The 21,493-nt window shown below is 32.7% G+C and overlaps 1 protein-coding gene across 4 annotated transcripts in view; it reads right to left on the bottom strand.

Annotated features, from left to right (window-relative positions):
• The window catches only part of LOC100745754 (tyramine receptor 1), a 101,142-nt gene that overhangs the window by 42,136 nt on the left and 37,513 nt on the right, over positions 1–21,493 (bottom strand). For 2 of the 4 annotated variants that reach the window (XM_012390229.3, XM_033322967.1), the window contains exon 2: positions 7,913–8,026. The exons of the other annotated variants lie outside the window; for them this stretch is intronic. The gene's annotated coding sequence lies outside the window, so the exon portion shown is untranslated. The remainder of the gene's footprint in view (positions 1–7,912; positions 8,027–21,493) is intronic. 4 annotated transcript variants of the gene reach the window in all.

Here is a 21,493-nt window from a genome sequence, read left to right on the forward strand (position 1 = left end):
TTTTTAACTCGGCCAGCATCGTCTCGCGGGGATTAAAACGTTACCACTAAGAATGTTTTGCTTGTAGCGATAGTACCCCTTAACGATCGTTCTCGTCAACCATCTTCGTTAAATTTTGTCCTTTTTATGTTCCTGAGGCGGCCACAAAAAATTCAATTAGTTCAAAGCGATCGTAACAACGATTTTGTAGTTGCCATTCGCGGCATATTATGTTGGGAACGATAACTTTGAGTTTCATAGATAAATGTAGCGAATAATTGGTATAGTTTCCTAGTAGAAAATGTGGATAAGAGAATTTATTGTCTTCGCTTGTGTTTACCTTCTGGTTTCTTGTATCGTTGCCAACAAGAACTTACGTACGTGATCAAATAGTAAATCGCGTTGCGTGTAATATTGTTTCGACGGATAAAAATTGATCTTGTAGTACTCTTGACGTTGTAAAATATTGATATCCTTAAGAAATATCCTGGTTATAATATTTTTACATACTTTAGCTCGTTTCGTTTTCAAAAAAATAAAAGATGTATAAAATCTGTTATCTTGTTTTCTTTCTGCTTTTCGTTTTCCTCCCCGTGGAGAAGGTAAGCGCGTTACAATGTCTAGCAGATGATTCCATATAACCTGCGTAGAATATGAGGACTTCCGTAAGTGAAAAATTTTGTAATTTTCATATTGCATCGTTTGTTCGGTAAAAATACTTAGATTACATGAATTTTTGAAATTAGATAAAAGGAACACGACTATAAATGATATTACTTTTTATATATTTCATATCATTCACATTATTCTTCACTTATAATTACTATCGATTCATAAATTCATCAATTTAAAAATTTTCGCAGTCTAATTATACTCTACTTCATTGCTTCTAACCGGTATTAATCTACTCCACTCCTAAACGATCCGAATTTACCAAAAAATTAGTCGAGGTTAATGTGCGTTTTAAAAGTTTATTATGACCCCTAATAACATTAAACTATCAGCCCTGTAGCAATTGCCAGTAATTGCCAAGAGCGAAATGTGATTTTTATTAATTGTCGGATAGGAGTGATCGTGCCCTATTTTTCTAGTAATTTGAAGCAGCTCATTAAACCGTTCCTCTACCAGCCAGTGGCTGTTAAAGTAAACGCTTGTTGATTGCAATACCGCTTGCGTAATTTCCGCTAATGCGTTATTTGGGTTAGACCATGCGTAACCACCCGACACCTGTGACTGTAATCGCAAATGAGAAAACGTATACCACAATTTTATGCCACGTAGTCAGCATTTTCGAACGGTTTGAATTAATCTAAGAATTTTTGCTCTTCCCTTGGGATCGAGAAAATATAGTTTCGATTGCTGAATAGGCGACAATACGAATTATGTTGTGGACATTCCGCTGCAAGTTACTAGACGCGCTATTATATGTAATGTCCATAATGCTTCCTGCGTTGTATCGATAAACGCGAAACTCAAGATTTCGTAGGATAATGGTCAATAATTGGAAGGATCCGAGGATAGGTAATATCGTGATAAAATCTTTAATTTCAACAAACTTGTGGATAAATTTGAACTTTAATAGAAAACATTCCATGCCTTCAAAATTGAACGACGTGAGCGAATTGCAATATCAAAATTTATTAGCTTGTCCTGATATGTTAATACGAAGTAGATAATATACAACTGAATGATTGATTAATTAAGTGACGGATGATAATGCACGTAAACAATTCTGAACTCCAAATTGAATACCCTCAGTATCGTTAGAAGCTTCGATTTTGTAGAACTAGAAAAAGTGACACTGTCGCCCCTGAACTTCAACAAGTCTCGTATCCTTGCTATCTTGATATTACCGAAGTGGTATCTCGTTTATTATCAAAGTGATTGATGAGAACGTTAAGTAGAAATCCTAACAACGTTTGTTTGTGCTTGTTCGTTAGCTATAATCCTGGCTTAACGTGACTTTAAATTTTCATTATCAAGTAGCTAACGATAGAAGTTTCAGTGTACTTGCATGATTAACGAATGATTAACAGGTTGAGACACATCGAAACCTGTTAGTTAAATAATAATTACGTTCCGTGGGAAACAATCGATTCGGCCGTGATTTGTATTATTCAAACTATCGGTTTGAGTTGTTTCGGAATATTAGAGACGCTGTTTCAACTTCACACCACGTATACTTCCTTAAACTATAATCAACTAAAATTTTGGTGACTTTAACGTCTACGTGATGTCTATATCAGACAAATATTAGATTTTGCAAATTAATATAGATAAAAGGACTTTTATTAGAATTTTAGTTATATGTTCGTTATAGATTTTCGCAGGAGCAAGTATTAAATTCTTCTAACTGTCGAAATTGCAGTCTTGTTGCAGTAGGGTCAAATAAATCGATACAGAATTGTCGAAAATCGGGTCATGGGTGAAACTATACTATAGCAGCTTTGTATTCTGCATGCATGCATTCATTATTTGAGAGGCATGGATGTTGTGGTCGGGAACGTGAAGAAGAGAAAGATTTCCGTCACGATTAACCCTCTCAAGAATTTATTAAATTAAAAAAATATATGTCAAGGAAGAGGAAAAATTTGCTCATTAATTAAATACTTTTATTTATGAGAAATGGGAAAGCTAATACCTTTTGATATACAATTTCTGATTAATACATATTTTTATCGTAAACGTGTTTGATTATTGTTTTCGTTCGCGTCAATAATACGATCTTACGATCGAAACAAATAACTCGCGTGAGAAGATCGTACATCTCAAATCGAAACACGATTACATAGTATTCCTCGTTAGGATAACAAAGGACGTTATTTTCCAAATTTTCGTGACTCTTTATGCATACAGTAGGTGTAGTGTTCGGTTGGCTTGGAATCGTATTTAGCTCGATTGCATTGTAAACTGACATCGTAGTGCTTGTGCATTGATAGCTGTATTGAAGGGAGTTATGTAGATAATGCAAGCATGATTTCAAGATATACACGCGCTTTCGAGTGTTGAGCGTGCATAATTGACCGAAAGGTGTAGTCTATTCGTGCTAGTTGCTCTTTTGTTAAGAATAGTGGACCGTGCAAAGTCTATAACACGGATGAAACTTGGCAGCTTTAAAAACTCTAGTACTTTATTTTGGCCTATTATTTGCTTAAAGACTGACAGAAATAAATATTTAGCATTTTTATTCTTATTTCTTGGATCGAGAATACGTATGTAAACACGCAACAGTGAAAAGCTATACAAAAGAATATTTGTATTAGTATCGATCGGTATATGGACGCACGATATACAGGATATTTATAAATATTATATAGAAATTGCTTGTAAGATCAATTATAGATGTAAAGACAATGTGAAGAGTTGATACACACAAATGAAGCTTAGCTTTCTAGTTATTCGGAATTTAATTTTGCGCTGGAGATGTTTATACGTATGCAGCCGCAACCTACTTTACGACAGCGTACACATTTGACCAACCGACAGGGAATGTTCAATGATGTACTACAATGTCATTCATCCAGCGAGATACTTCAATGAAGAATGTTTGAAATTCGTACACACAGACGACGTACTTCTATCAATTTCGATACGATTCACTGCACCGAAATTTTACAATAGTATAGCAGATATAGAGAATTCGAATAGAATTTGTATAGTTTTCATATAGATTCACATGATCGGAGAAGATAAATGACTGTACCACAGATGAACAGATAAAAAGTACAAACAACAATTCTAGATTTTTTAAATTTGCCTCAGTAGAAAATTTATTCATCAAACGAAATATTAATTTAATAAACATCAGCTTAACGAATAATTGATTCTTACATATATTTCTTATTCTGCTTTCGGTATTCTCTATATTGTATTAATACTTATAAAGATTCTAACACTTTCTTCGTCGTTTATGGACTTATAAAATAAAGCTTTCATTATATATTAAATACAAGATCATTAACATTTACTTCGCTCTTTATGAATTTATTAACAACTATCTTAAGGATCCTTATAGGATAGCATATCAATCTTTACATTCTGCGAGACAAATACACGTTACGTACAAGACTTCGTAAACTGATTATCAGTTTTACGATCTTTCAGACGTATTTCATTTCGTTTCCAAATATTGTTTCCGAACTATAGTGCCTACATTAAACAGGCAAAAAGTTAGGAGAACCATGCGAAAAGTATATGGGAAGAACGTGCATTTAATTCAATGAACTAACAACATATTTAAAATTCATTCAAGAAAACGAGAGTGTTGATAATATTAATATAGCCTTTGTTGAATTTTAATTAGGTTATTCTGCTATATACTTAAGTACGTAGCGATAGTGAAAAGAATCATCTTCTTTAAGCACTCCATGAGCCGCAATTATTTGAGAATCTGAACACTTTCCAAGATACGGCATTGTAACGTAAATTAATTTTATCCGGCGGTCAGTTTACGTAAAGTGAACATTATATGTATTTGCATGAGATTTCAGTAGCTTCGTTGTATTTTCCTTTCCTATTTTTTCTTATGTTCGCATTTCCTCCTTTTTTGAATATTAAAATTCTAGCCTGCGGTATTCGTTTTAATCCACAGTGATTTACACCGCATAAATATCATAACAATTTTATAAAAAATAATATATTATCTCTAGAAATTACAAATTATTCGATTACCCTAGTTGACGTAAAATTCTAAAATTCTAAAAGGAGAGTCTATGACTTATAATTTATTCTCTGTTACTGAGTGTCTACTCATACCCAACCAAATTCGCATATACTTAATAAATTCCAAACTTGATTTTCTCAAAAACTAAGTGTCATATGTACAAATTTTTGTGTTGTATTTTTGACTTGTTTCTTCACTTACAACTAGAATCACCCTTTTGTAAATTGTATCATAGTTACTGAGACAACTTGTTGTTATTATTATAATGTTATTATTACGCAATGCGATGAATGTTTGTCGCAACATATTCACAGAACGCTGTCCCACATAGCAGCGAGCAATAGACAATGTTCTGAAATTTATTAAGTATTTATCAACTAATATAATATTAGTTCAAAGGTCGTGCAATACTGCTTCGTCGTAGTGAATTTAAACAATCTTTTTAATTACGTACCCATTCGTACAATACAATAAGTTGCAAATTTAATTGTTGTGACCTTAAAATCCGGGACTTTTACGTAAGAAAATTAAAACAATTCCAATGCCCGAAAAGCGAAAAAATAAAAATTCAGAGTATCTACATACGTAGAGCAAAGGCGAAGGATTTTGCGTAGAAAAGTAAACCGAAGTAAAGCAAAAACAAGCCATTTCACGTTTGAATTTTAGTTTCATCGTGCAGAACTAATCCAAAGCTACATTTGAACTCTAATTTTACCTCGTAAAATATTTTCCAACAGTCGTGTGCAAAGGGACGAGAGGTCATTAACGAAGATTTTTTTGGGCGATTTCCTGGTTTTCACATGCGTATACACAAACTGGCAGTATAACGAATGTAGACATACAGTCAACAATCCTCGCTCGATGTATGCATCCGATGAATTCGTAGAGCATATCAATTTGTAACGAGAACCAAAAGTTCTCAAACTCACAATTAAACAATTTTTTTTCTACCGCGTTAAAATTATATAAATTCCTTCGAAATAGGTGAAATATTTCTCATAGTCACATCCTGAAGATTCGAAAGTGACAAAGCATTTACACGTCACGTTAAAAGTCACGTTCGTATCGTAAAGTTGGTCTGTATCGAGAATTTTAACGTACAGCAATTTTGCATAATTTACGCGCGATAAATTTTTCATAGATGCACGACCTCGAGTGTTCCTCAAGCTCTTGCAGGTTTTTGGAAGAAAAAGAAAAAAAGAAAAAAAAGGGGGGGAAGAAATCGACGGAGGTCTGACAAAAATTTCTTTCAAGATTCCCGCTTATATGATGAAATTGCTGGAAGGGTCAAATTGAGTTGTACGAGAAATCCAATTTTACGTGTGCTCTCATCTGAATACGATCGTTTTGTATTGTTTCTTCTTTCTTCTTTTCCTTTACTGTTCGCTGTTTTTTAAATCAGTTATGCAAATCAACGCAGGGGGATCGTTTGCATATAACGTTTTCACATCGATACGAAGCGTTTGCACGTTAAACTGGAATAGAGTGGTAATTTTGTCACCGATCTGATCTCGATAGGCGGATAGTGTTATACAAATTACAATTTGAACATTGACTTTCAAGCGTTTCGTGGATTTGCTGATGCTATTCGACCATTGCTACTGAATTTGTAACTGTGAACCAAATTCTGGTAGCTCGGTGATTTGTCGATATCTTTTATTTTCTATGGAAATATGCGAATTAGAAATATGTGAAAAAAGAAGATTTCACTTCAATAGACTAGAAATATTGTAAATTACTACAATTCACACGCTGCAAGTTTATCCTCATCGATATACTTAATTAGCATAGGAATGCCAATTAAATCTTATCACTTTTCATAATCAATAATCAAGCATGTTAATAAATTGATAACAAAAGACAGTATATATGTGTATAGCTATTCCTATATATATCTCATTAAATGTATCGTATGCTGTGTATTTAATAAAATGTAAGAGGAATTAGTTATTTGGTTTCGGTTCAATTTTCGTTGGATCATCCAATTGGATGAATAAAGAAACTATCTAAGCTTAACTTCCATAAAATATATGATTTGTTCACACCTCTCAGGCCGAAATTTAAAATAATATCAAAAGAAAAATTAAAAGTGTAAGGAATTTAATTAAATTTTATTAAAATTCCCCTTCTTATAATGAAATTTTTTTACTGAATATTTTGCTCACTTTCGAGGCGAATGAAAATGATTCTTCTTTTTATTTTAATAAATTTTCGATAAGTACTATTATACATGTATATTAGACATATGTATTATTACATATGATAATAAAAATTACACGCGTCGGCGTATCTGATTTAATAGTAAGTATTAAACAAATTTTCTGTCATTTGATTTTAATAAAATATTCTAGCTCGCATAATTTCACGTGAAAATAAAATTGTACTAAAATATATTTTATTTAACTTTTATTGCAGTAAAATATTCGAATAATATTTAATATATTTGACTGTTGAGTAAATGTTTCATTTGATAAAACAGTCGAATATTTGTGTTGCAAGTAAAACATATGCATCAAGTTGTTTATGAAATAATATGAGCTCGAATATGAAACCGCAATTGTTGGAAACAGCAAATTCAAATAAAGGTGTACGTATCGTCACGAGGACAGACAAAGGATTCAGTTACGTTTAAAAATCAGATTTATTCGAATGAATTTCTCTTTGATGATTATTCCTCGTCAATTCTCCGTTATGTTTCGTTTCGCCATAAATAACAATACGATTTGTTTATGTCATGCGTTAATATATCATAAAATGTTATTAGTATATAATAAGTATTAGTTAGAAATTAATTAGAAAAAGCACTATTCTTAATTTAATTCACGCTCTAAAGTCAACATTTTATTTATACATGTTGTTGCTTTTATTCATACATGTTGTTACTCGAAAGTTGCTTCGTGACTACATTCATTTTTTTATTTTTAATCTCCTGTTTCATGTTGCATTAATGTATAAAAGCCGTCGATACCATCTATTCTTGTGTCAAAAATCCATTAGTCGATACATTTCAGAACATTCGTACGTTTTGAATTTCTATATACATTTCTACCCCCTCTTTCTTTACATTATGATTCTGGACAATTTACTTTATCCAACGATTTAAATTTACGTTTTTCGAGGAAGCTATGCTTATAAAGAACTGTTCTTATTTTCGAACATAAAGGAAGTTGGTGGAAAAAAAGATTTCCTTCCTCGTAGCATGGTCTCGGTACCTCATTCCTCGTACCTTGGTAGCCTCGCTTTACTATGCAGTATAAAACATCAACTTACCATTCTCGATTATCACCCTGCTGTCTTAAAGTGGCTTCTGTTTTGCAAGCATTACCCCGGATCCGAAGAAAAAAGTGAACCGTTACTTGAAAGCTTCTCTTCAAGTTGGTACACCTATACATGTAAATAATTCACGAAATTACATTCATGGCTGTATCTAGCCGCTTCAATTTTAGCTGCACGATATTTCGCAAAGTATACTCTAACCTTTTTATCTTTGCTGTTATATTTTTATCTACCGAACGAATAAAATTATCGTATCTTAATATATTATTAAATTCTCCAGATATTAAATATAGTAATCAATTGTCATTGACTAAAATTATGTTTGATTAATAAGCTCTTTCTACAGAAATTTTATTTTCTATTTTTGATTCATTTTTCATATACATTCAGAATCCTGTACAAATTTATTATCCAACCTACGATTATCTTATATATTCAATAATTCAAACATTTGACCCTCATCGATCCTCCGTATAAATTTGACATGTTAAGATGAATCTACGAAAGCAAAATGTCTTGCAGATTGCTTCAGCATTTGTGAAAGACACGAACAATTTTATACTTGAATGTATATTGGGGTTGGTCTGTTAACGTAGTGTCAGTTTGATAAATTTATTATAAAATAAATTAATTTAAAAATATGGATGATAATAAAAGATAAAATAAAGGAATAATGTAGTCTATCTATGTAATTTCATCTCGTTTAATGTATTAAGAAGAATAATTATCGAATTGACAATCAGAATTCTCAACGATATTAGTTTGTTAGTCAGTACAATCAGAGCATAATATTAAAATGAGAAATAAACTATACCTATATCAAAAGGAAAGCAAAATTTCCATCTTCAAACAATAACAAGGATGTCTTGCATATGAATTGGTCAATTTCCATAATACGACTCGTTTCTATTTAATTCTCAATATGAAAGGGTCAAGCGAAGGCTGTTTAGCATGTTACAATATCGATCTAAATCAAGGGGCTAACGAGTGTTTGATAAAAAAAAAAAAAAAAATAGAGTTATAAATGTTGCTTGAAAATATTTAAAAGCAATTCGACATGTACTTGTCATTTTTAAGAAAAACGAATATTGCACGGTTTGCACTTAATATTCTGTGAGAGTTTATGCACGCAGTTTCTAAACAATTCCTTTAAGATGCGAGTATTGATAAAACGTCAATTTGTATAAGAACGTCATGAACAGAAAAGAACTGTGATAGAAAAGATATTCGATGCACACATACAATACATGATATACGGTTAGAGTGTGTTTAGTGTACGATAAACGAATCGAGAATGTAGTAAAGTAGAACGAAATCGAGAAAGGTCAATTGAACGACCTGGAACATTTAACATCCCCTTCGATAGTATTTCCTTCCTTTCTTACAACAACTGGATTTAGAAAAATTTAATCTCTCTCTCTTATATCGTTGTATTATCGATGTTCTATTATCTATATATACTGTATATTACATATATGTATTTAGTACATTACGATGGAATAAAGAAAGGAGATATAAAGCATCGATTACAAAAATTCTGCAGATTACTATCCAAACGATATATTTAAAAAATAATTATTTGGGTAATATACATTATCTTTTTGAGATTATTTGTTATTTCGTTTGAATAATTTAATTAACTCAAATACGAAGTTATCTGAGAATGATTCATTTGAATTTCACACGGAATAAAGTTACTTTCTCTATGTTATCCATGTCTTCTATGTTACTATGTTACTATGTTTAATGCGACACTACTATGTTCAATGACTCATTCGATGTTAAAAATGGACTTTAACTCTATCCTATCATTTCGCAGAAAATGCAATGAAACTTACTAATCCAATCTTGTTAAAATCACATTGTGAGACATTTTCTGGGAAGAAATTCTCTAACTCGACATCCCGCGTGAAGAAAGTCAATTCGAGATATGTTGCAGTAAGCGTCAATGCGCGAGTACGAACTATGCGGAATTATACATCATTAAACCGAACATCTCTGACTAAACAGAGCCAATCGCTTGGATGGAAGAGAATCGCAACGGTTGCAACAGGAGCCCTTCGCCGGCGGGAGCTACACTAGAAATCGCTTTGCGTCTTCCAACTGGAAAATGCTGAGCCGGTAAAGGAGCCACCCACTGTGTAACATTGAACAGGAAATTCGTAACAGCCTCGGGATGTCGCGCATGCAGAACACATGGTATATACGATAAATATGTACTCGTGTTTTGTCAAGTAAAAGCTATCTTTTCAAATATTACCAGGCTGAAGAGTCGACGGTTTCACGGTTTCCTGAAATGCGAATATCTCAGCCGTGGGCATCGTATTCGAGTGGAAATCCGCTGCTTTTGAAGCAGCGTTTTGAAGGATGCGCGAGTCAAATAGGTAACCACCGTGAAACGTCTAATTCATTCTCAAACGTCCGCAGATGATTTCACATCTGACGCTGTTCCATCTCGCGTTATTTTGGAGCAATTCGAATTCGCTCTCGCGATCTTCGCACGTGACACGATTTTTTAATGCGTAGCTTGCTCTTCTCGACGTACCAATCGTTGCATTTGAGGAATCTCTGGATTAGTTGGTATATAAGTGGTACTTTTTGTACAGTATATTGTTTTTTTTTTTCGGACTAAGAAGAGTAGAGAAGATATAAACTGGAAAAATATTTCCAAATTGCGGTTTATATCATAGTACCAGTTTTAGTTTGATGTTCTTCTTTGTGGTATATATATATATACCAGATAGTGTATACAATATATGTACGTATGGGAAAATAAATGGAAAAATAATATTGTAGATCGATAAAAATCTCATATAGACCAGCCACGGTAAAGTCGTACAGTGTGCCAGACGTGCTTCGCCTTTAAAATCGAATAATACTATTATTATAGATTTGGACAGGTTTACGAAGTCTTAGATAAAACAAAACCTAACATGTAAATATTCTGTATAACATTATTGATTTATTTATTAATTTTCTACTCACTTTTAAATAGGGATGATAGAGATAGCGTAATAGATATCAGTGGAACTCCATTTGTGTGAACTCGTCGAGGAACAAACAGTTCGTGGAACTGGAGTTCATACATATAATAATAGGAGTTCACCGATTCTCTCTGCTATCTATGATTTCTCATTCAAATAATAGGAATTCGTGTTCAGATAAGTGGATTCAATTGGCAGGAGTTTAGTTAATCGGACACTAACTAAAATTTCGTACTAATGAATAGAATTCAGATACACGGTGTTCTACCGTAATCGATAATAACGATACAAGACAATCGGTGATCTTAATATCTGTAATCGTGTTTCTTTAATACGAAAATGTTTTATGAAATTAAGAGCCTGATTGCACGAATGCAAAAACTGATATCTCTAAGAGATGAGAGAAAAGACTCTAACCACAAATATATTGACCCAGAAGATATTAGTGGGAAGAAAGTTTGTTCTGATTCCTGTACCTTCGATTATTCGATGATCCGTATTTACGTGTTTGTATAATCAATCAAATGACGAATGATTAATTAGTCGCATAATGCGAAGAGCTGAATTGCGTGATTGAAAGAGTCATATTTGCACGCGAATCTATCTGTATGCATAGTAAATGGTGGGAAAATGTGCCATTAATACCATCTGCGATAGTATTTCGTAATTCTTATGATAATATTTCATATCATTTACATGAAACAATCACCAAAGTCCTGAACAAAATGAAATTAAGCTCATTCTATCTCATGATGAATATTTTCCATTTAATGTCCATCAGGATTCGTAATTATCGTGTAACCGTCATTTTCTATAACATTTTCACTTTAGAGAAACTTTTAATTACAACTACTATTAGGTTCTTGCAATTTATTTTTAAACTAAAAAAACATTCGTTTTTATTCAAAACATTTTGCCTTATTGCGAAAATTAATGAAGAAATAAATACTCGTTCAAACCACAACGATCGAAGTTAATGAAACTGGCTGCTTTAAAGAAACTAATAAAATTACAAAACCACGAACGCTCTTACCAATTAACAAAATAAATATCAGTTCGAAACATTGGATAGCAAATTTTGAGAATCGATGTAGACTGTAGGAGCTGAGGATTTCAGGTTTCACAGGAAATTTCACGTCATTGCCAAACTTCTATTCATGCTTGGGCATTAAGGGGAGTATCGTTCGTTCGTTCTCTAAAGAAGAGCAGGCCAAAGGTACAATGTAAGAGAGGTGGAGTTATTTTCAGAAAACGTTGGTAGTTTCAATCAGCATCATTTGAAGCGGAAGGCATTAGACTCCCTCTCATAGACTGCTAAGGAACGAGACGCAGAAATGGAGACAAACAATAGCATTTCATAGAGTTTACGTAACATGTTGGATGCATTTCAAGTCTGCATTCGAATTCAGAAGCATTTCTATTCACCTTTGACATTTATCTATGTCAATATAGAAAATAACAATTTCGGGGATATATTTGCCAGGAAACTTTGAAAATAAATATGTATATTCAACCTTGTTTTTCAAGGTTCAGACGGTATTAATTGTACCAGAGCCATTTCTGATAGATGCCAGTTTAATTCATGTTATTTTACTATTTTATTAGTTTAATTTTGTTATTCCACTACTTCGGAACACGAGTTCACTCTTACGCTTGAATACATGGCAGCGTAAACGAGAAATAACATTTGATGAAATACGTTGAATAAATTCAGGCATAATCTAAGAATCTCATCTTTAGAAAAATATACATCCACTAAATATTAAAGTTAATAATTCTGGTAAATTTAATACGTTCTATTATATCGCTTTAGCTGATCCTCTCGACACGCGATTGCTTTAGATATACAATAGACTATACTTGTCATTTCATGATACACTCGCTGTCACTTCCAGGTCGAACACTCCCGTCGATCATGTCACGTGGTGCAATTTCGTCTCGTTTTGAACAAGTTTACATTCCGTTAACTTTACACTACGGAGATGAAGAACAAAAGCGGAAGATATCGACAGCAGAAAATTGTTTTAAAGAATAAACGCAAAAAACGAATGGCAAAATATTTACGCTTCTACCATTCTACGTCATGTATATATTTTTAAAATTTCAAAGAAATTCTTGACCCGCTTATGTAAGTGATACTTTAAAAGATTAGTGGAATTAATAGGAATAAAAAGATATTTTTTGGCAAGCTCCTTACGATTAATATTAAGTTTAGTTTCCATAGCTGAATTCTTGCTTCATTGTTCATTAAAATGTCTCACTTACAATATAACGTAATTCATATGATAGTAATTTAAATTTATAGCGTTTCATATCAATTATTATTAACCATTTCCGATAATAGAAATTAATAGGTTCGTTGATCACTGCATTGTTTCACATTTAGTCATATAATTTCGCTAGGATTATATTGTTTCATAAAATATCTCATTTTAGGTATCCCCAAATATTGAACCATTATATAGATGTCCGTAATTACGTATCTATCTATTGTAGCTGAAAATTCACAATTGTATATGTATGTAGGAATCTTTATACTAGATCTAACTGTAATTTAAGATTTTCGCTGACGCGTGTATTCATACGTTGCCATACATTCGAACTTCTTTCTTTGCTGTCACAAAAATATCAGAAACTACAATAATTTCAAAATCAAATTAAACGATATATACATATTTTCTTGTATGATATATAATATATAATATAACATGTATATATGAAAATGTAAATGGAATAAAACAATATTGCAGATCGGTACAAATATCATATAGGCCGGCCACAGTAGAATCGTCCAGTCTTTATCAGACGTGCTTCGATTTTAAACCGAATATTGCCATTATTATAAATTTCCTATTGTACTTACGTCACAATCCAAATTAACGATAAATATGAAAATAACATTAAATTACTTAAATTAACTCAATGAAAAATTTATGCGTTTTTGCAACAAAGAAATAATTTTTTGGATTTTTCTGATATATGCGTCGTTTACCATTTAAAACTGTAAAGAATCACGTGTCTCGCAATATTATTATTGTACTATTCACTTTATAACAAAAATTATACGTAGACAGAAGAAGAAGTCATATTTGAGTTGGACAAATTAAAAGTAAAGCAGAATGTGGAAACAAGTCCTTTGTCAAACAAACTCCTGCAGGTTTAATTTATTTCAATTTGCTAGTGCAAGGTGAGTGCGTTGCGTAATTAAGCTCGTAATGCACAGTAACGCGGAACCACGTGCTCTCTCTCCGATTAATTTCTTCATTAATTTAACACGAGAATGCGTAGCAAATTAAGGAGATCTTGATTTTTTTCGTAGAAGCTTTACACAGCGGTCTAAGAGAAATCATGTGCTTTAAATAACGCGTTTAATTCGTTTCTATTTGCTTATTACTATTTCTCTCGTACTGAAAGAATTCAGAGTTTTTAATAGAATTTAATGAAAGAAATCGGTAGGTTAAACATTTGGTATCGAAATGTCAAACTTTGGTATAACATCAATTTCTCAACGCACGCGTAGTATTCTTTATTATCTTTTGCTATGATGGTTTTTCTCAAACAATTTACTTTCAATGTGAAGACCATACAGGAAGAATACAAGTCATAGTCATTCACATGTGTGAAGCATGACGTATATGTTATGTATGTATATATTCATATGTTCTTGTCATGTTCCATATCATCAAACTTATATAGAAACATTTTCCAGCTGTTGTGGCTGTGATTCAACTACTTACGTTTATTAAGTATTACTATAAGAAGACATACACGTGAAGAAAATTACATTATACAGCAGAAAATATCGACGTTTAGCATTTATATCGATCGAAAAGTGTACAAGGAAAGAATACGATAAATCAAATTTTCTACGGGAGAACGAGTTTAGCACATTTGAAGATATTAAGATATTATTTGTCTAAATTAAAAAATTCAGCTGGATCGAAAGAGAGTTTCACATTTGTAATTATTTTATATTTTTAGACATTAAAGTAGAATTAATAAAAATGCACTTATCATGTTTTTTTCTGTGATTTTAAGGTAGAAATTTTGAAACACGGAAAGGGATCAATAATTTCTCTAATTTTATTTTTTGGCTTATCCTCTCGCTGAATCTCATATCCTTTTATAGCTATATCGAAGAAGATAGTTGCCAAGCTATTGGCATTGTGTTATCACGTCGTAAAATTCTAGGAAAGGTAGGAAAGTTAGAGAGTGGAAATAAGATCTTGAATTGTAAGTATTCTCAATCAACGTAGATTTAGAAACTCGTGCGAGATAAGTTGCAGCTGTTGAAAGTGTTCGACGTTCTATTGATCAAACTTTGGTAACATAGGTACTTCCGAAATCTAATTTATCAAGTATTTAATTATCATCTATTTCTGCTGGCCTACAATTGAACTCGACTAAAGCTTGACGTATATTGCTTGATATATTTCACAGTACGTATTTTATACAATCGTATTAATAAATATTTGATAAATCTTTAACATATCGACTGATTTAATAAACAGTTAACATATCGATTCGATAAACAATTTGAATCAAGAAGTGTATACTATCTACTGATATATTTAATATCATCATAATGAGTAAACGAATTAAGAAATCGATAAGACACGTGTTTGTATTGCAAACAAATATTATAATTATGTAATTACACCCTTGACCTATCAGCGACAATTTTCTTCTCGTCGATAAACTGAACTGTGTGAAAAACTAGGACACCAAAATTAGTCGTTGCTTTGCTCGACTAAATTATCCACCGATTTCTTCTTTCCCGATTTAAATACGGTAATATTCAATAAAAGGATTCTATTTGTACTTCCAAAGTGGTTATGTTTTGCTCTGACGTCTTTGTTCCGTGATCAAGTATTCATGCGCCTGTAACTTAAACGGTAGAGTTACAATTGGGAAGAGATTGTTGGACACAAACCCAATTGCGAGAAATATTCAGTCAGAAATATTTTTTCGGAACTAACTCGTGAATAATGTAACATCGTCGAAATCCAACCAGTTAACCAAAGATGGCTCGTTACAAGAATATTTCGAACACGAATATTCTTTCGAAATCGACTGATCAGAGATATTATAATAACAATACATGTATTTTTTTATTAGTTATATAATTAATCTTCTATAATATGCTGATATTTCTTTTTTTACTTTTAACGTCTTCCATTACATTCAGAGTATATTGCATGTTTCATAGTTGAATGAAGACGTTGAAAATGACAGGATTACTACCATGACCGTGTTCGGCTAGATATCTCTCCGGTTAACAGATTCAATTTATTATCAATAAATCGTGTTCTACTGATTGATGCAATCGTCGTTTTCGCTCTGATAATCGGTTTGTCCGGGACGCCGCCGCATATCTGGTGGAACATAAATCGCATTCCTAATGACCAGGTCCGTATCTCTAATGCTGCTTCACGTGCATCATCCTTTTAAATCTTCCTCGCGATGCAGTTAACAACGGCAATTTATTATCATCGTCGTGATCGTTACGCTTTAAGTTTATGAGAGCAACAACGCGCCGTGATAACTTCCCCCGAATATTTGTGAAATATACGCTTGATAACGTATTTCAAGAGTAACGTGCAACAATATTACACTTTTATCCGAAATGTAGAAAACTGCAACTAATTTGCACTGAAATGCAAAGTTCAAATTACACGTACGTGTTGATAAGGAAAACGTTTTAAAAATAGAGAATCGTGCTTCGAATCACACGTGAACTAAGACTATTTTTAATGATTTGAATAATAATTTCAGTGTCGCCGAAAGTTTTGATGAACTCATGGCGTTACCTTAAAGTATCGATTATTATAGTCTGCATTCGCCCGAAACAAATTTCCTGTGTCTGATTTATTTATTTTATTTACTTTGACGAAGAAACATTTCCACAACACCGAATGATGACAAACCTATGATATTAATGTAACATATCGGCTGTAGTAATATCCATTCGCGTAAAATAAATCTCGTTTATCTGAGTTAACGGTTGCTTGATTTTCGTGTATTTTCTATTTATACACGTGTAACACACTAAAACATAATACACGAACGAATTTTATAATATATATGAATAAATTTTCAACATAAAACGTTGCAGATAAAAAACTGTAGTGAATTTTTGGTTACTAAAGCAGAGTAAGACATGGTTAAAGTTTATGTATCATAATATTAGAATGTGTCACTACATTAAGGAAGTATGTGCATCTTTAAATGCGAACATGTTCATTTTGTGCGTATTATAAGGAGGTTTTAAATATCTTATCTTCTGAAATATTCAATATCCTCGGTAACTGATCCCAAACGTTTCGTGTCTCTGAAAATTTCTTCCCAAGACTTCCTTGGAAATTCGTTTCTTTCTAGCAGGACATGGAACATTCCAATCACGTCGCTGGTCTTTTAATTATGCAACAAAGGAAAAAGTTGCCGCACAAAAGCTACGTTTTCCTTGGAAAAATGATTAGTGGATATTTACATCAAATTTTACGACAGTCTAGGATGATGTTAATTACCAGCGAGACTGACCTAAACTGAAATATTCTAAAAACTTTGCGAGCTTTAAAGTTCTCCATAAAACCTCTCTGAAAAAGGGCATTGTCCTCTCGCAAAACATCATCGTATATCATCAAGTATGTACATGTTTTCGATAGAATTTTTTATCTTACAAAAACATATTTTACACGCGCTTTCTAAGTTTCAAACTATTACTCATCATAAAACATCCAGTTTCATAGAAAGAAAGATAGATGATAAAACACGTTTACCTCACGATATTTACACCAGCTACATAAACTAGCGGCGAACATTTCTCGTCAAACTATGAAAAAGTACATTATATAGGCAAATAAATTGCACAGAAGAAACGATAAATTATTTTCCGTTCAGACAAGCTTCCAATCGATGGACGCGGCAATTAGTTGCAGAGTCGTTTTCTTTCTCAACTTCGATAGAACTTGTACCAAGAATTTCGATACAGGGAACGGAAATACTTCGTATTACGAGAGATTAGTCCGCAGTAATTCGATTGTCGTTTATTTACGTCCACTTAAGACCACGTGCTTAAAATCACCGTGAAACGCTTTCAAGAATCAACCGGTAATTTGCTCGCAACCATAAAAGGACATAAAATAGTAAAGACGAGGTCTCTAGTTTACAATTTTCTGATTGAATTTTTAAGAAACGATAGAAAAATGATTCGTTCCATTGGTCGACTGTAACGTGCGAGCTTGGATCATTCGAACGTATCGATAATTTTTCAATTTATCTTAATCTATGTATGTTCAAGTAGTTACTTCAAGAAAAACTCTACACCTTTCCTTTTGTATACCTGTGACCTGGACACCATTGTTACGAAGAAAAAAGAATTTAGTGGAGAAAAAAAATTTACGAACGAGGAGAGCACAACAAAACATATTACTGTGCTCTTGAATATAAATTTTGTTTTGGGTTACAGATAGATTTCTATTGCTGTTCCTTGTAACCTTCAGCTAGAGCTACATACCAAGGTTAACTTTTTTGGTAATATCCTTTGCTATAAATGTACGAACGTGCTCACTATCATATTCTATTGTATTGTAACAGTGAAAGAGTGAGGATCTGGATCAGCATACACTATACTTGTAAGTATACCTGTACTTATTTCAATATATTTTTCTATTGCAAATTCATCCACTCGTTCCTCTATCAGTCAGCCTCAAGAATGTATAATTAATGCATGTATGGTTGCAAATAAGTTTAGTGTAAATTACGAACGTTCGAGTTTCATTTCGTGTTTTCTTATACATAATTTATCTTCCGTTGCATACGAAAGCATATGACTACATGGGAAGAAAACTATGCACATGCAAAGAACACGATAAGTCAAGGAAGCAATTTGAATGTGCACTACGTTGCTAGTTAATCCTGTGTTATTATAAATTAAGTTATGCGTGAATTATAAACAGTTCGCTCCATATATGGAAACGTTATTAACTTACAATTTTCAAAATTTTGACAGCAAATTTATTTTCTATCTACAATATTTAATGAGTAGCATTAGGAGAAGCGATTAAGGTTTAAGACGGTAGCGGGTTTTAAAAGCCAGATTTCCTCAAGATTGACGCAATAAAGAGAAACAAGCTGTTTCATTTTAAACAGCAGCATTGACTGTGCTCGCGTTTTAATGTGTCTCTAGAAAGATACATACCGTGTTTATTTCAACGAGCGTGAAACAGTACAAAGCAAGATTGCATTGTGAGTTACTGAACTCAGACGAAACCTTAAATATTTTCTTAGGAAAGTTAGAGTCTTTCACGCGTGAAAATTGGATACCCCGACATTCTGAAGGAAACAAAATCGTCTTTCAGTCAAAATGCGTCTTTCAGTAACGATAGGAATTCTTATGTTTGTGACATGCGTTCTTAATCGAATTAAAGTCTTAATTGAATAATAAAGTGAACACTTGGTATGCTATTACCTGTTTCAACCAGTACACAGTAAGAAGCATTGAAAGCAACAAAGCATGAAATAAAAACACGGCGGACGGGTAATTTTATGCGAAGCCGGATTATGTTAAACTAATCCGTCGCAATGTAATCAAAGGGAAGCGAGATAAAAGAAACGCGCAATTCGTCCGACTAGGGTTGATGCGATTCGCTAATTTTACGCAATGAGAAGCTCGTATATTTCGTTCTCATCCTGTGTAATAAATGAAAGCTTCGAGCCAGCTATGTCACAAATTAGAATGGACTGACTAAAGACCCATAATTATCACTTATCATCGTGGGTTGTTAATTCTCACTGTGAGATAACGATTTTTATATGAAATCCCAACGAAGCTAATTCATTTGTACACGATGTATTCATTTTTTTTCGTTTATTTATCTACTTTTTTCTTCGAACACGTTTGTATTAAAAAAAAAAGATGCTTGTGGTTCTCTTATTGATATAATTTCGCACAAAGGAATATTTTTGGATGTCTAATGATATACAAATTTACAGAAGAAAAAGAAAGAAAGGAAAAATTAGAAGGGTTCACTTTTGATCCATCTTAGTGCATCTTTAATATACACGATTTTATATTTTCCAGTAAAAAAGATAGACCATGATAGAATCCATATATTATGGATTGGTGTGTTATATTTTAGATTTATTTTGTATTTATTTATTAAGAATAAAAGAAAAGGAAAGAAATTCGGAATGTTTCATTATTGTGAATGTTTTCATGATAAAATTTAGACTGTACGGGTACATATTTATTACATTCACACCTTTGTAATAACAATGTCTTGTTTGTATTTTTATTTATATACTGTACATTATTGTTTTATAAATTCTTTCTATTGTTTCTAATAAAGAAAAAAATTGAAGGTATTCTTTGATACTTGAAATAGTCGCTGATGCATTATTATGCATATGCATAAAAATGCTTTCTTTTACGGAAGTTAATCTAAAATACCGAGAACCTAAGAAATGAAATAATAGTGAAACTTATGTTTATTCATCTTGTGCTCCCAAGCGTCCTATAATGAACATCTAAATATAAAAATATACATATTTATCCCATACACCGCTACGTGACGCGTGATCTTACTTTGTCTAAGCTGAAAATAATTTTAATGTGCATGCAGACGGGGCTATATGACAAAATACTTCCATTTCATTAGTACTGTGTATTTTTTGTTTATCGATTATGTTGTATGAAACGACAGATAGTTTGAAGGTTTGTTCCTTCAACATAGAAAGTTTTAGTAAGTCTACGTAAATTTACGTAAGATCATCGTCAAACGCATACGATATACTAACAAATTCTCTGGAATAAAAAGTGTAGTAACAATACGAAATTTTTACTTATTAATTGTATGCATTCTGTGTATCTTTGAATAATCAAATTTCGCATAAATACAAGACGATCCGTAATTCGCTGATATTTCTAATTATTAATAATATCTCTCTACTTCTATTTTTCCAGTTTTCACAGGGGTAACAAATATTTTCACTATCACACACAAAAGACTATTAATTAAAACTTCGCTCAACTACTATAAAACGTGAAAACTTTAATTAACTGCCAGAAATAAAGAAATACCACATAACTAGATTTTAACAAACACGCGGGAGAAAAGAAGAAATTGCACTTGTCCGAGTGAACGGGCGACCAGCTGCCGATACAATCTTCATTCGTGGAATATCGAAAGTATTAGACAGTCAAAGGATAGAAACGGGCCACTGTAGATGTTTCAAAGGCTTTTCTTCTCCTATTGAGAAATCGTTCGGTTGAAATCGACGATGCAGAAAGTAGTCAGCGCGCGTCCTATTCGCGTGGCTGTTTCGCGACCTGCCAACCGTTCCGTCGCCAATATCGATAGACTATTTCCTGTGTAGCTTTTCTACCGGAGATATCACGCCGAATGAATCCGTGTCATCATCGAAATACAATAAACATCGGCTTACCGCACTTCTAATGTCAATAAGGGAAATTCGCTCGACACACCCCCGAGTCAACGAGACTCTCAAGTCAAATAGCTTCACTGAACAAGCTTCGAGTGTACCAGTCTAATTACTACATTTGATCCAGACTCGGTCCGCATGATAATGG

The sequence above is a fragment of the Bombus impatiens genome, unplaced genomic scaffold, assembly GCF_000188095.3.
Source record: "Bombus impatiens unplaced genomic scaffold, BIMP_2.2 scf_0739, whole genome shotgun sequence".
Classification (NCBI taxonomy): Eukaryota; Metazoa; Arthropoda; class Insecta; order Hymenoptera; family Apidae; genus Bombus; species Bombus impatiens.